The sequence below is a fragment of the Oncorhynchus masou genome, chromosome 5 (genome assembly GCF_036934945.1).
Source record: "Oncorhynchus masou masou isolate Uvic2021 chromosome 5, UVic_Omas_1.1, whole genome shotgun sequence".
Classification (NCBI taxonomy): Eukaryota; Metazoa; Chordata; class Actinopteri; order Salmoniformes; family Salmonidae; genus Oncorhynchus; species Oncorhynchus masou.
In genome coordinates this window covers 46,033,969-46,046,848 of record NC_088216.1, presented here as the reverse complement: position 1 = coordinate 46,046,848, position 12,880 = coordinate 46,033,969, and the positions used below count along the sequence as shown (strand labels likewise).

The 12,880-nt window shown below is 38.7% G+C and overlaps 1 long non-coding RNA gene across 1 annotated transcript; it reads right to left on the bottom strand.

Moving 5' to 3' along the window:
* Nucleotides 1–10,944: 10,944 nt before the first annotated feature.
* On the bottom strand, nucleotides 10,945–12,368 carry LOC135526931 (uncharacterized). Its single transcript, XR_010453369.1, has 4 exons — nucleotides 12,335–12,368; nucleotides 12,120–12,224; nucleotides 11,794–11,835; nucleotides 10,945–11,646 (listed from the first exon to the last, which is right to left on the bottom strand). It is a non-coding gene; the product is annotated as an uncharacterized LOC135526931 (long non-coding RNA).
* Between the last annotated feature and the right edge of the window lie 512 nt (nucleotides 12,369–12,880).

The window sequence follows — 12,880 nt, the reverse complement described above, 5'->3', positions numbered from 1 at the left end:
GACAGCTAACCAGTTAAACATTTGACATTTAATTCATTTAGCAGACGCTCTTGTCCAGAGTGACTTAAATCAGTTAATTCATCTTAAGACAGCAAGGTGAGACAACAACATATCACAATCATAGCAAGTACATTTTGACTCAACAAGGTAGTTATCAGCAAAGTTAGTGCAGTAGGAAAAGGCAAGTGTATTTTTGCCATGGGATTAATACAAAGAATACCTAACCCAATTTGTTTTTGAGAGTTTGTGTTCACAACACTGTCTGTGGAGCTTTGACCTCCTGTGTGTACATTTGCGAGAAAAAAACCATATATAAATATATATATATATATATACATACAAAACCCGGGTAAGATAAAGGTAGTCTACTTGCTTCAGTTTTGCTAACTAAAGAGGACCAACACATCTGATGTAGGAGAAGAAACATTATGAGACAAAAAATGTACATTTGTTTCATATCTAACAAAAGTACTACCAATATAGAGTGAAAGTACGAGCAGCTATGAATAGGTTAATGAGTAAACCACAGTCAAACCTGGTGCAAGCAAAGTCATTCTAATTATACAAAAAGATGGAATCTAAATGGGATTACATTTATCAAGTATCGCCTTTTTTGTAATGAAGCAAATTTCTAATGATAAAAAAACATACAAAAACCTGGAGAACATAAAGCAATTCTATTTGTTTAGGTTCTATCTCCTAACAATTTAAAGATGACGAACACACCTGAAGTTGGATTCAGTGCTGTACTAGGGGTCAAAGGAGAGGTCGAACCTGGTGAGAAGAGAACTCATATTACACAAGAATGTCTTTCATCAAACAAAATTACCTATAAATCAGATGGACTTAAACTACACAAATCTGGACTGAAATTACACGCAGCTATGAATAGATCTATTAGTAAACCGTTCAGAGCTTCAGTGAATTAATGTGAACAGAAAAATGTAAACTGTAAACTAAGTTACATTTAGTGGGCCAATTTGTAGTTGGTCTCTGTAATGTATCGACGTGACTCAGACTCTTGAGGATCACTCACTTGTACTTTATTCCTGGTCCACCAAGCATAGCCTCCCTCCTTTTCTCACGTGACCCATAGTGCACCACTGGTTTTGCACCACTAGGTGTTGCTAATACACTACATCCATCCTCTTCTCAGATGTTTGACTAACATTAATAATAACATTATGCAAAAAGTAAAACAAAACTGCAGATCTATGCATTATAACGTAACAAAACATGATCTAGTGCTCAAAATAAAGTATCTCTAGTACAAAGGTAGCTGACAACTTGTTTTGCTTTGGTTGCTGTAGCAGAAGCATGTCACCTTGTTGGATTGTGCTTTCAGTTGCTCTCCTAGATCTGTCTGCGTTCTGTCAGCCCGTCTCCTTCCTTTCAGCATCAGCAAGCCCAATGATGTTCTCTTGTGGTGCAGCTCCTGGCTGCATGACGGCTGACAGCTCTGGCTGTTTGGTTCTAATTTGGCGGTTGAACAACAGTTCAGCTGGACTGCGGCCTGTGACTGAGTGTGGAGTACTCCTGTAGGCCATGGGAAACGTCTGTAGTTCTGTGCACCAATCCTTCCCTTCTGATTGAGTGGTGTGAATTGCTTTGGCAAGCGTCCTGTTCTGTCTTTCAACTTCGCCGTTGGCCTGAGGTCAGTATGGAAGGATGTGGCGGTGTCGGATCCCGTTTTCCAACACATATCCTCGGAAATCACTTGCAGTGAGAGGAGCACCATTATCCGTCACAATAGACTCAGGATACCCATGGACTGCAAACGTCGCCCTTTTGGCGGTGGTGATGCAGTACAGGATGCTCAAATCAACCCACCTTGAGTTTTAGTTACTTTTGCCTTCTTGGTCTCAGAACAATGGTTTACATCTTGAAGCAAAACATATTGAGAGCCCAGCTGGCTGTATGGACAGTATATCCCGAGAAATTCATGTTTACATGAAACAGAGTATTTTACAATCCCTGATGTCTCTTTGGAAGAAGATTCTCGCCCTGAGGTCATCTACTTTATTATCCAGAGACTGAACATTAGCGAGTAATATACTGCAAAATGATCAATGTCCTTGACTACCTGAAGTCCATAACACCAATGGTTGGTTTCCCAGACCCAGATTAAGTTTACCACTGGAGTAAAAATATGTAACTTTTCCATTGAACATGCTTTTTAGTCCAGAACTAAGCATAACCTGTCTCTGGGAAACCGACCAAAAGAGGTTTGGTTAAGATGACAAGGTTGTTATATGGACTGAAAATAACATTTAGGGAAAATAGCACCTTGATCTTCACCAACGGCCTGAAAACGATGACATTGATAACAGTACATATTTTTAGCATTATCTTGAATAGTCAAGATCAAAATCAAATAATGTAAAATACTAACAAAGACGAGGGAATGGTTGAATTCAATGTATTTTGCATGCTTTTTTGTTTTACAGAAGAGAACGTTTCAAAACAGAATAAAAAAGTGTAGGATTTTGTATTTAGTGTATATCAAGAATCTTATAGAAGAGGGATTAGGAGGTGAGGGCGGACCCACCATTTTTTTAAACAAAATAACCATCCCCATAGCCTGATCCAACATCTTTACTGTTGGGCTATAGTGTGTTTCGAAACATTGTAGGATCTTAGTTTGATCACTCTTTTTTTATGAGAATTTTCCTGTACAGCAGGACATGGAAATGTATAGTGTATTTAGGCTTCTAAAGTTCTAAAGAAAAACATTTTAGTGAAAATAGTGCAGCTTTAAAGTTAATGTCCTGAATTTCTACTCATTTTGCCATGTGGCGGAGGAACTTTGCAGTTCTAAAGCTAATTTCCCGCATTTGTACACATTATGCCATGGGGTAGAAAGAAATTCAGTTTTAAAGCTTATTTCCTGCAGTTCTACACATTGGGATGGCAGCCACTTATGTTGCTTATAAATAGAAACGGTACTGCAGCAGATTATAAGATTATAAATAAGATTATAAGATTATAAATAAGTATTCCATACTTATTTACAGTAACATGATGTTTGATAAATAAAGGTCATCCTGCAAGAAAGAGTATTTCTGTGAGAAATAGCTACAGAAAGCCAGTGGTGTAGTGTCAGTGTGCTTGCAGAAGACTGTACAACCCATCCGGCTGGGCTGAGGTTTCTGGTCGGTCGGGGTTTGAGCTGTATACGTGGTACGTAACAGACTAGAGAAAAGAAACAGACAGTTTAACTTCAGTCCTTTGAATCTACAATACTGTAAATGTAACTGTGTATACTAAGTGGATGTAACATCAATCTGAAACTGAGAGTCGTTCACAATCACCAAACACAGTGAGTGATTCTGAACTTACATTGTCTTTTTTCAGATGACTGTCCATTCTCTTCAACAGGGCCTGTACAACACAGAGGAGACTGAGTTAGTGTGTGTGTGTGGTTGTGGTTGTGGTTGTGGTTGTGCGTGTTAATTTGCTGTGCTTAATGTCACTTCACACTTCTCTTCCTGTCTCAAACCACTCTGTAGACTTACAGCTCTGTTCTCACACTTTCAAGATGCTGTGGCTAACACCTTATTTCATGAGTTGACATTGAGTGACAATGTGTTATTGTGCTGAGGGTTCCATATTCACATCCCAGGTGGGGAAGACAAGGACAGAAGACATTATGTTACAAACTCACCTGAGGGCAAAAAACGTGGACGGTACAGAGGTGATGAGAGAAAAGATCCCAACATCCCTTGAATCCAACATGCCTGCACTGCTCATAGCTCCCATCACCAAATCACCTACAAGATAAACAACATGAAAATGTAAATACAATTTGTGACTGAACATGCATGTGTGTAGTTGTGTTAGTAGTATGTGCAGTGTTTGATGTATTTCGTTTGGAACATACATTGTCTGTGATCATCCTGTCTGGCTGTAGGTCTGTACAACATAAACGTATCAGAAGGTTGTGGTAAGAACATCTCATAATGGACAATACAGAACTAAAGGTTGAGATAGAATCTGCATCATATACACAAGGAGAATTCTTACCTCTGAGAATGTTTCTCTGAAAAACAAATTGGACCATATTATATTGAATATAGCATAACCTATACAATATCACCAAATGACCATGTCAAAGGCACATATTCACTTATATGACAAAGGAAAATGTTTGATATACAGAATCAGAAGTACTTTACTGGTCCTCCAGCAGAGACAGATAGCTGTCAATCACATCAGGAACACACCCACTCCAGAAGCTGTTTGGTGACATGATGTCATCAGGAGAGAATATTAGCTCTAAATCCCAAAGTAAATACTTAAATGGTAAACCATATTATTCTCAGTCTTAGAAAATGTTTCTGTTTTCATGTGTGAGAAAAGACAGCTAGCCAGCTAAACATTTGACATTTACGTTTAAGTCATTTAGCAGACGCTCTTATCCAGAGTGACTTTCATCAGTTAATTCATCTTAAGATAACTAGGTGAGACAACAACATATCACAATCGTATCAAGTTCCCCCAACAAAGTAGTTATAAGCAAAGTCAGTGCTAGTAGGAACACACACGTTAATTTTTGTTGTGGGATTACTAAGTAAGGATACTTATCCAAAACAATTTTTTTACACTTTGAATTCACAACGCTGTCTTTGGAGCTTTGACCTCCTGTGTGCAAATGTGTGATAAAAGATGTATAAATACAAAAACCTGGGTAAGATAAAGGTATTGTATTTGTTTCAGTTTTGTGAGCTAAAGATGACCGACACACCTGAATGCAGGAGATGAAAAAAATCTGTTTCATATCTAAGAAAAGTACAACAGTTTAGAGGGAAAGTACAAGCAGCGATGAATAGGTTTATGAGTAAACTGGTTGGAGCTTCAGTGAATTCGAGTGAATAAAAATGAAGTCGCAAACTAAGAGATACTTACAAGTTGTTGTCACTGTGATACCACAACCTTCCCACAATAAGTTTGGTGAATTTTGGCCCATTCCTCCTGACAGAGCTGGTTTAACTGAGTCAGGTTTGTAGGCCTCCTTGCTCGCACATGCTTTTTCAGTTCTGCCCACAAAGGTTATTTTAGACTGAGGTCAGGGCTTTGTGATGGCCACTCCAATACCTTGACTTTGTTGTCCTTTATCCAGTTTGCCACAACTTTGGAAGTATGCTTAGGGTTATTGTCTTTTGGAAGACCCATTTGCGACCAAACTTTATCTTCCTGACTGATGTCCTGAGATGTTGCTTCAATATATCCACATAATTTTGCCTATTTTGTGAAGTGCACCAGTCCCTCCTGCAGCAAAGCACCCCCACAACATGATGCTGCCACCCCCGTGCTTCATGTTTGGGATGGTGTTCTTCGGCTTGCAAGTCTCCCCCTTTTTCCTCCAAAACATAACAATGGTCATTATGACCAAACAGTTCTATCTTTGTTTCATCAGACCAGAGGACATTTCTCCAAAATGTACGATTTTTGTCCCCATGTGCAGTTGCAAACCGTAGTCTGGCTTTTTTATGGCGGTTTTGGAGCAGTGACTTCTTCCTTGCTGAGCAGACTTTCAGGTTATGTCAATATAGGACTCATTTTACTTTGGATATAGATACTTTTGTACCTGTTTCCTCAAGCATCTTCACAAGGTCCTTTGCTGTTGTTTTGGTATTGATTTGCACTTTTCGCACCAAAGTACATTCATCTCTAGGAGACAGAACGCATCTCCTTCCTGAGCGGTTTGACGGCTGCGTGGTCTCATGGTGTTTATACTTGCATACTATTGTTTGTACAGATGAATATGGTACCTTCAGGCATTCGGAATTGCTCCCAAGGATGAACCAGACTTGTGGAGGTCTACAATTATTTTTCTGAGGTCTTGGCTGATTTCTTTTGATTTTCCCAATTATGCAATGAGGTTGAAGGTAGGCCTTGGTATACATCCACAGGTACACCTTCAATTTACTCAAATGATGTCAATTTGCCTCAATCAGAAGTTTCTGAAGCCATGACATAATTTTCTGGAATTTTCCAAGCTTAAATTGGAATTTTCCAAGCTTTAAAGGCACAGTCAACTTAGTGTATGTAAACTTTTGACCCACTGGAATTGTGATATGGTAAATTATAAGTTAAATAATCTTTCTGTAAATAATTGTTGGAAAAAGTAGATGTCCTAACCGACTTGCCAAAACTATAATTTCTTAACCAGAAATGTGTGGAGTGATTGAAAACTAGTTTTAATGACTTTAAGTGTATGTAAACTTCCGACTTCAACTGTATATAGGAAATGTATAATTGACAACCACCAATCAGACACTAGCCTGGGTGCCAGTCTTTTACTGATCTCTTGCCAACTCCTTATGAAATTGTGTGGACATTTAATGGACATTTCATAAGGAGTTGTAAAGAGAGTAGAAACAGACTGGCACCCAGGCTAAACAGACTGTTACATATTATTTGTAAATAAATAATGATCCATGAGACAAACTGTTATTTGAAAAGTTTTAATATTTAACATTGCTGTGTGCAACTTGCCTTCAACACTATCATGCAGTCAATTTCAACAAAGATTATAGAAAGGAAACCTGATCACATAAAACAGTGTAAAATTTAGCATTTAAAATAAAATGTGTGTGTGTGTGTGTGTGTGTACACTGAGCGTTCAAAACGTTATGAACACCTGCTCTTTCCATGACATAGACTGACCAGGTAAATTCAGGTGAAAGCTATGATCCCTTATTGATGTCACTTATTAAATCCACTTCAAGCATTGTAGATTAAGGGGAGGAGACAGGTTAAAGAATGATTTTAAAGCCTTGAGACAATTGAGACATCGATTGTGCATGTGTGCCACTCAGAGGGTGTATGGGAAAGACAAAATATGTAAGTGCCTTTGAATGGGGTATGGTAGTAGGTGCCAGGGGCACCGGTTTGTGTCAAGAACTGCAACGCTGCTGGGTTTTTCACGCACAACAGTTTCCTGTGTGTATCAAGAATGGTCCACCACCCAAAGGACACCCATCCAACTTGAAACAACTGTGGGAAACCTTGGAACACTTTCAGCACTGTGGAACACTTTCAACACCTTGTAGAATCCATGCCCCTAACGCTAGTTAGTAACTTACTTCAAACTGGGGGGAGGGGTGTACTTAATGTTTTCTACAGTCAAAATATGTTTGTACACTATGCATATTAAGTTATCATTTTCAAAAGAAAAATGACAGAAGTCTCAAAGATGCATTAAATGTTAAAATACAATGTGTGTGTGTGTGTGTGCATGCGTGTGTGTATGTTTGTAGGTATGCACAGTGATTTAGCAAACTGTCAACGAAAAGTCTTCATTACTCTGGTCCACCCTCCTGCTTCTCTTCGGAACTCTTTCAAGACTGTTGGAAAAGCATTCCTCATGAAGCTGGTCGAGAGAATGCCAAGAGTGTGCAAAGCTGTCATCAAGGCAAAGTGTGGCTACTTTGAAGAATCTCAAATATAAAATATATTTTGATTTGTTTAACAATTCTTTGGTTACTACATAATTCCAAATGTGTTATTTCATAGTTGTGATGTCTTCACTATTATTCTACAATGTAGAAAATACTAAAAATAAAGAAAAAACCTGGAATGAGTAGGTGTGTCCAAACTTCTGACTGGTACTGAACTTTGGCTTTGATCATCCTGTCTGGCTGTAGGTCTGTACAAAATAAAAGTATAAGAAGGTTGTGGTAAGAACATCTCATCATGGACAATACAGAACTAAAGGTTGATACAATCTGCATCATATTCACAAGGGGAATTCTTACCTCTGAGAATTGGTTCTCTGAAAAACGAATTAGGCCATATTATTATATTGAATATAGCCTACCCTATACAATATGACCAAAATGAGTTGATAGATTTTGCCTAACCTATACAACATCACCAAAAGGAGTTGATAGATTAACCCATGTCAACGGCACTAATATTAATATGACAAAGGAAAAATGTTTACAAGTTATTTGTTCAGCAGAATCCCGCTCAGCCCAGTCAAAACTGTTCGCTGCTCTGGCCCCCCAATGGTGGAACAAACTCCCTCACGACGCCAGGACAGCGGAGTCAATCACCACCTTCTGGAGACACCTGAAACCCCACCTCTTCAAGGAATACCTAGGATAGGATAAAGTAATCCTTCTCACCCCCCCTTAAATGATTTAGATGCACTATTGTAAAGTGGCTGTTACACTGGATGTCAGAAGGTGAATTCACCAATTTGTAAGTCGCTCTGGATAAGAGCGTCTGCTAAATGACTTAAATGTAAATGCAGAATCAGAAGTACTCACTGGTCCTCCAGTGAAGACAGACATATGTCAATCCCATCAAGAGCACGCCCACTCCAGAAGCCATACACACTGCTGCCTGCCATAATAGCACCTCTGTTTGGTGACATGATGCCATCAGGAGAGGTTACCAGCTTTTAATTCCAATGTAAATATTTAAATGGTAGACAGGTGTTAGAATACCACTTTATTACTAGTCTGAGAAATTGTTTCTGTTTTCATGTGTGAGAAAGACAGCTAACCAGTTAAACATTTGACATTTAATTCATTTAGCAGACGCTCTTGTCCAGAGTGACTTAAATCAGTTAATTCATCTTAAGACAGCAAGGTGAGACAACAACATATCACAATCATAGCAAGTACATTTTGACTCAACAAGGTAGTTATCAGCAAAGTTAGTGCAGTAGGAAAAGGCAAGTGTATTTTTGCCATGGGATTAATACAAAGAATACCTAACCCAATTTGTTTTTGAGAGTTTGTGTTCACAACACTGTCTGTGGAGCTTTGACCTCCTGTGTGTACATTTGCGAGAAAAAAAAACATATATAAATATATATATATATATATACTAAAGAGGACCAACACACCTGATGTAGGAGAAGAAACATTATGAGACAAAAAATGTACATTTGTTTCATATCTAACAAAAGTACTACCAATATAGAGTGAAAGTACGAGCAGCTATGAATAGGTTAATGAGTAAACCACAGTCAAACCTGGTGCAAGGAAAGTCATTCTAATTATACAAAAAGATGGAATCTAAATGGGATTACATTTATCAAGTATCGCCTTTTTTGTAATGAAGCAAATTTCTAATGATAAAAAAACATACAAAAACCTGGAGAACATAAAGCAATTCTATTTGTTTAGGTTCTATCTCCTAACTAGGTAAAGATGACGAACACACCTGAAGTTGGATTCAGTGCTGTACTAGGGGTCAAAGGAGAGGTTGAACCTGGTGAGAAGAGAACTCATATTACACAAGAATGTCTTTCATCAAACAAAATTACCTATAAATCAGATGGACTTAAACTACACAAATCTGGACTGAAATTACACGCAGCTATGAATAGATCTATTAGTAAACCGTTCAGAGCTTCAGTGAATTAATGTGAACAGAAAAATGTAAACTGTAAACTAAGTTACATTTAGTGGGCCAATTTGTAGTTGGTCTCTGTAATGTATCGACGTGACTCAGACTCTTGAGGATCACTCACTTGTACTTTATTCCTGGTCCACCAAGCATAGCCTCCCTCCTTTTCTCACGTGACCCATAGTGCACCACTGGTTTTGCACCACTAGGTGTTGCTAATACACTACATCCATCCTCTTCTCAGATGTTTGACTAACATTAATAATAACATTATGCAAAAAGTAAAACAAAACTGCAGATCTATGCATTATAACGTAACAAAACATGATCTAGTGCTCAAAATAAAGTATCTCTACTACAAAGGTAGCTGACAACTTGTTTTGCTTTGGTTGCTGTAGCAGAAGCATGTCACCTTGTTGGATTGTGCTTTCAGTTGCTCTCCTAGATCTGTCTGCGTTCTGTCAGCCCGTCTCCTTCCTTTCAGCATCAGCAAGCAAAATTGTGTTCTCTTGTGGTGCAGCTCCTGGCTGCATGTAGGCTGATAGCTCTGGCTGTTTGGTTCTAATTTGGAGGTTGAACAACAGTTCAGCTGGACTGCGGCCTGTGACTGAGTGTGGAGTACTCCTGTAGGCCATGGGAAACGTCTGTAGTTCTGTGCACCAATCCATCCCTTCTGATTGAGTGGTGTGAATTGCTTTGGCAAGCGTCCTGTTCTGTCTTTCAACTTCGCCGTTGGCCTGAGGTCAGTATGGAAGGATGTGGCGGTGTCGGATCCCGTTTTCCAACACATATCCTCGGAAATCACTTGCAGTGAGAGGAGCACCATTATCCGTCACAATAGACTCAGGATACCCATGGACTGCAAACGTCGCCCTTTTGGTGGTGGTGATGCAGTACAGGATGCTCAAATCAACCCACCTTGAGTTTTAGTTACTTTTGCCTTCTTGGTCTCAGAACAATGGTTTACATCTTGAAGCAAGACATATTGAGAGCCCAGCTGGCTGTATGGACAGTATATCCCGAGAAATTCATGTTTACATGAAACAGAGTATTTTACAATCCCTGATGTCTCTTTGGAAGAAGATTCTCGCCCTGAGGTCATCTACTTTATTATCCAGAGACTGAACATTAGCGAGTAATATACTGCAAAATGATCAATGTCCTTGACTACCTGAAGTCCATAACACCAATGGTTGGTTTCCCAGACCCAGATTAAGTTTACCACTGGAGTAAAAATATGTAACTTTTCCATTGAACATGCTTTTTAGTCCAGAACTATGCATAACCTGTCTCTGGGAAACCGACCAAAGAGGTTTGGTTAAGATGACAAGGTTGTTATTTGGACTGAAAATAACATTTAGGGAAAATAGCACCTTGATCTTCACCAACGGCCTGAAAACGATGACATTGATAACAGTACATATTTTTAGCATTATCTTGAATAGTCAAGATCAAAATCAAATAATGTAAAATACTAACAAAGACGAGGGAATGGTTGAATTCAATGTATTTTGCATGCTTTTTTGTTTTACAGAAGAGAACGCTTCAAAACAGAATAAAAAAGTGTAGGATTTTGTATTTAGTGTATATCAAGAATCTTATAGAAGAGGGATTAGGAGGTGAGGGCGGACCCACCATTTTTTTAAACAAAATAACCATCCCCATAGCCTGATCCACCATCTTTACTGTTGGGCTATAGTGTGTTTCGAAACATTGTAGGATCTTAGTTTGATCACTCTTTTTTTATGAGAATTTTCCTGTACAGCAGGACATGGAAATGTATAGTGTATTTAGGCTTCTAAAGTTCTAAAGAAAAACATTTTAGTGAAAATAGTGCAGCTTTAAAGTTAATGTCCTGAATTTCTACTCATTTTGCCATGTGGCGGAGGGAACTTTGCAGTTCTAAAGCTAATTTCCCGCATTTGTACACATTATGCCATGGGGTAGAAAGAAATTCAGTTTCAAAGCTTATTTCCTGCAGTTCTACACATTGGGATGGCAGCCACTTATGTTGCTTATAAATAGAAACGGTACTGCAGCAGATTATAAGATTATAAATAAGATTATAAGATTATAAATAAGTATTCCATACTTATTTACAGTAACATGATGTTTGATAAATAAAGGTCATCCTGCAAGAAAGAGTATTTCTGTGAGAAATAGCTACAGAAAGCCAGTGGTGTAGTGTCAGTGTGCTTGCAGAAGACTGTACAACCCATCCGGCTGGGCTGAGGTTTCTGGTCGGTCGGGGTTTGAGCTGTATACGTGGTACGTAACAGACTAGAGAAAAGAAACAGACAGTTTAACTTCAGTCCTTTGAATCTACAATACTGTAAATGTAACTGTGTATACTAAGTGGATGTAACATCAATCTGAAACTGAGAGTCGTTCACAATCACCAAACACAGTGAGTGATTCTGAACTTACATTGTCTTTTTTCAGATGACTGTCCATTCTCTTCAACAGGGCCTGTACAACACAGAGGGAGACTGAGTTAGTGTGTGTGTGTGGTTGTGGTTGTGGTTGTGGTTGTGCGTGTTAATTTGCTGTGCTTAATGTCACTTCACACTTCTCTTCCTGTCTCAAACCACTCTGTAGACTTACAGCTCTGTTCTCACACTTTCAAGATGCTGTGGCTAACACCTTATTTCATGAGTTGACATTGAGTGACAATGTGTTATTGTGCTGAGGGTTCCATATTCACATCCCAGGTGGGGAAGACAAGGACAGAAGACATTATGTTACAAACTCACCTGAGGGCAAAAACGTGGACGGTACAGAGGTGATGAGAGAAAAGATCCCAACATCCCTTGAATCCAACATGCCTGCACTGCTCATAGCTCCCATCACCAAATCACCTACAAGATAAACAACATGAAAATGTAAATACAATTTGTGACTGAACATGCATGTGTGTAGTTGTGTTAGTAGTATGTGCAGTGTTTGATGTATTTCGTTTGGAACATACATTGTCTGTGATCATCCTGTCTGGCTGTAGGTCTGTACAACATAAACGTATCAGAAGGTTGTGGTAAGAACATCTCATAATGGACAATACAGAACTAAAGGTTGAGATAGAATCTGCATCATATACACAAGGAGAATTCTTACCTCTGAGAATGTTTCTCTGAAAAACAAATTGGACCATATTATATTGAATATAGCATAACCTATACAATATCACCAAATGACCATGTCAAAGGCACATATTCACTTATATGACAAAGGAAAATGTTTGATATACAGAATCAGAAGTACTTTACTGGTCCTCCAGCAGAGACAGATAGCTGTCAATCACATCAGGAACACACCCACTCCAGAAGCTGTTTGGTGACATGATGTCATCAGGAGAGAATATTAGCTCTAAATCCCAAAGTAAATACTTAAATGGTAAACCATATTATTCTCAGTCTTAGAAAATGTTTCTGTTTTCATGTGTGAGAAAAGACAGCTAGCCAGCTAAACATTTGACATTTACGTTTAAGTCATTTAGCAGACGCTCTTATCCAGAGTG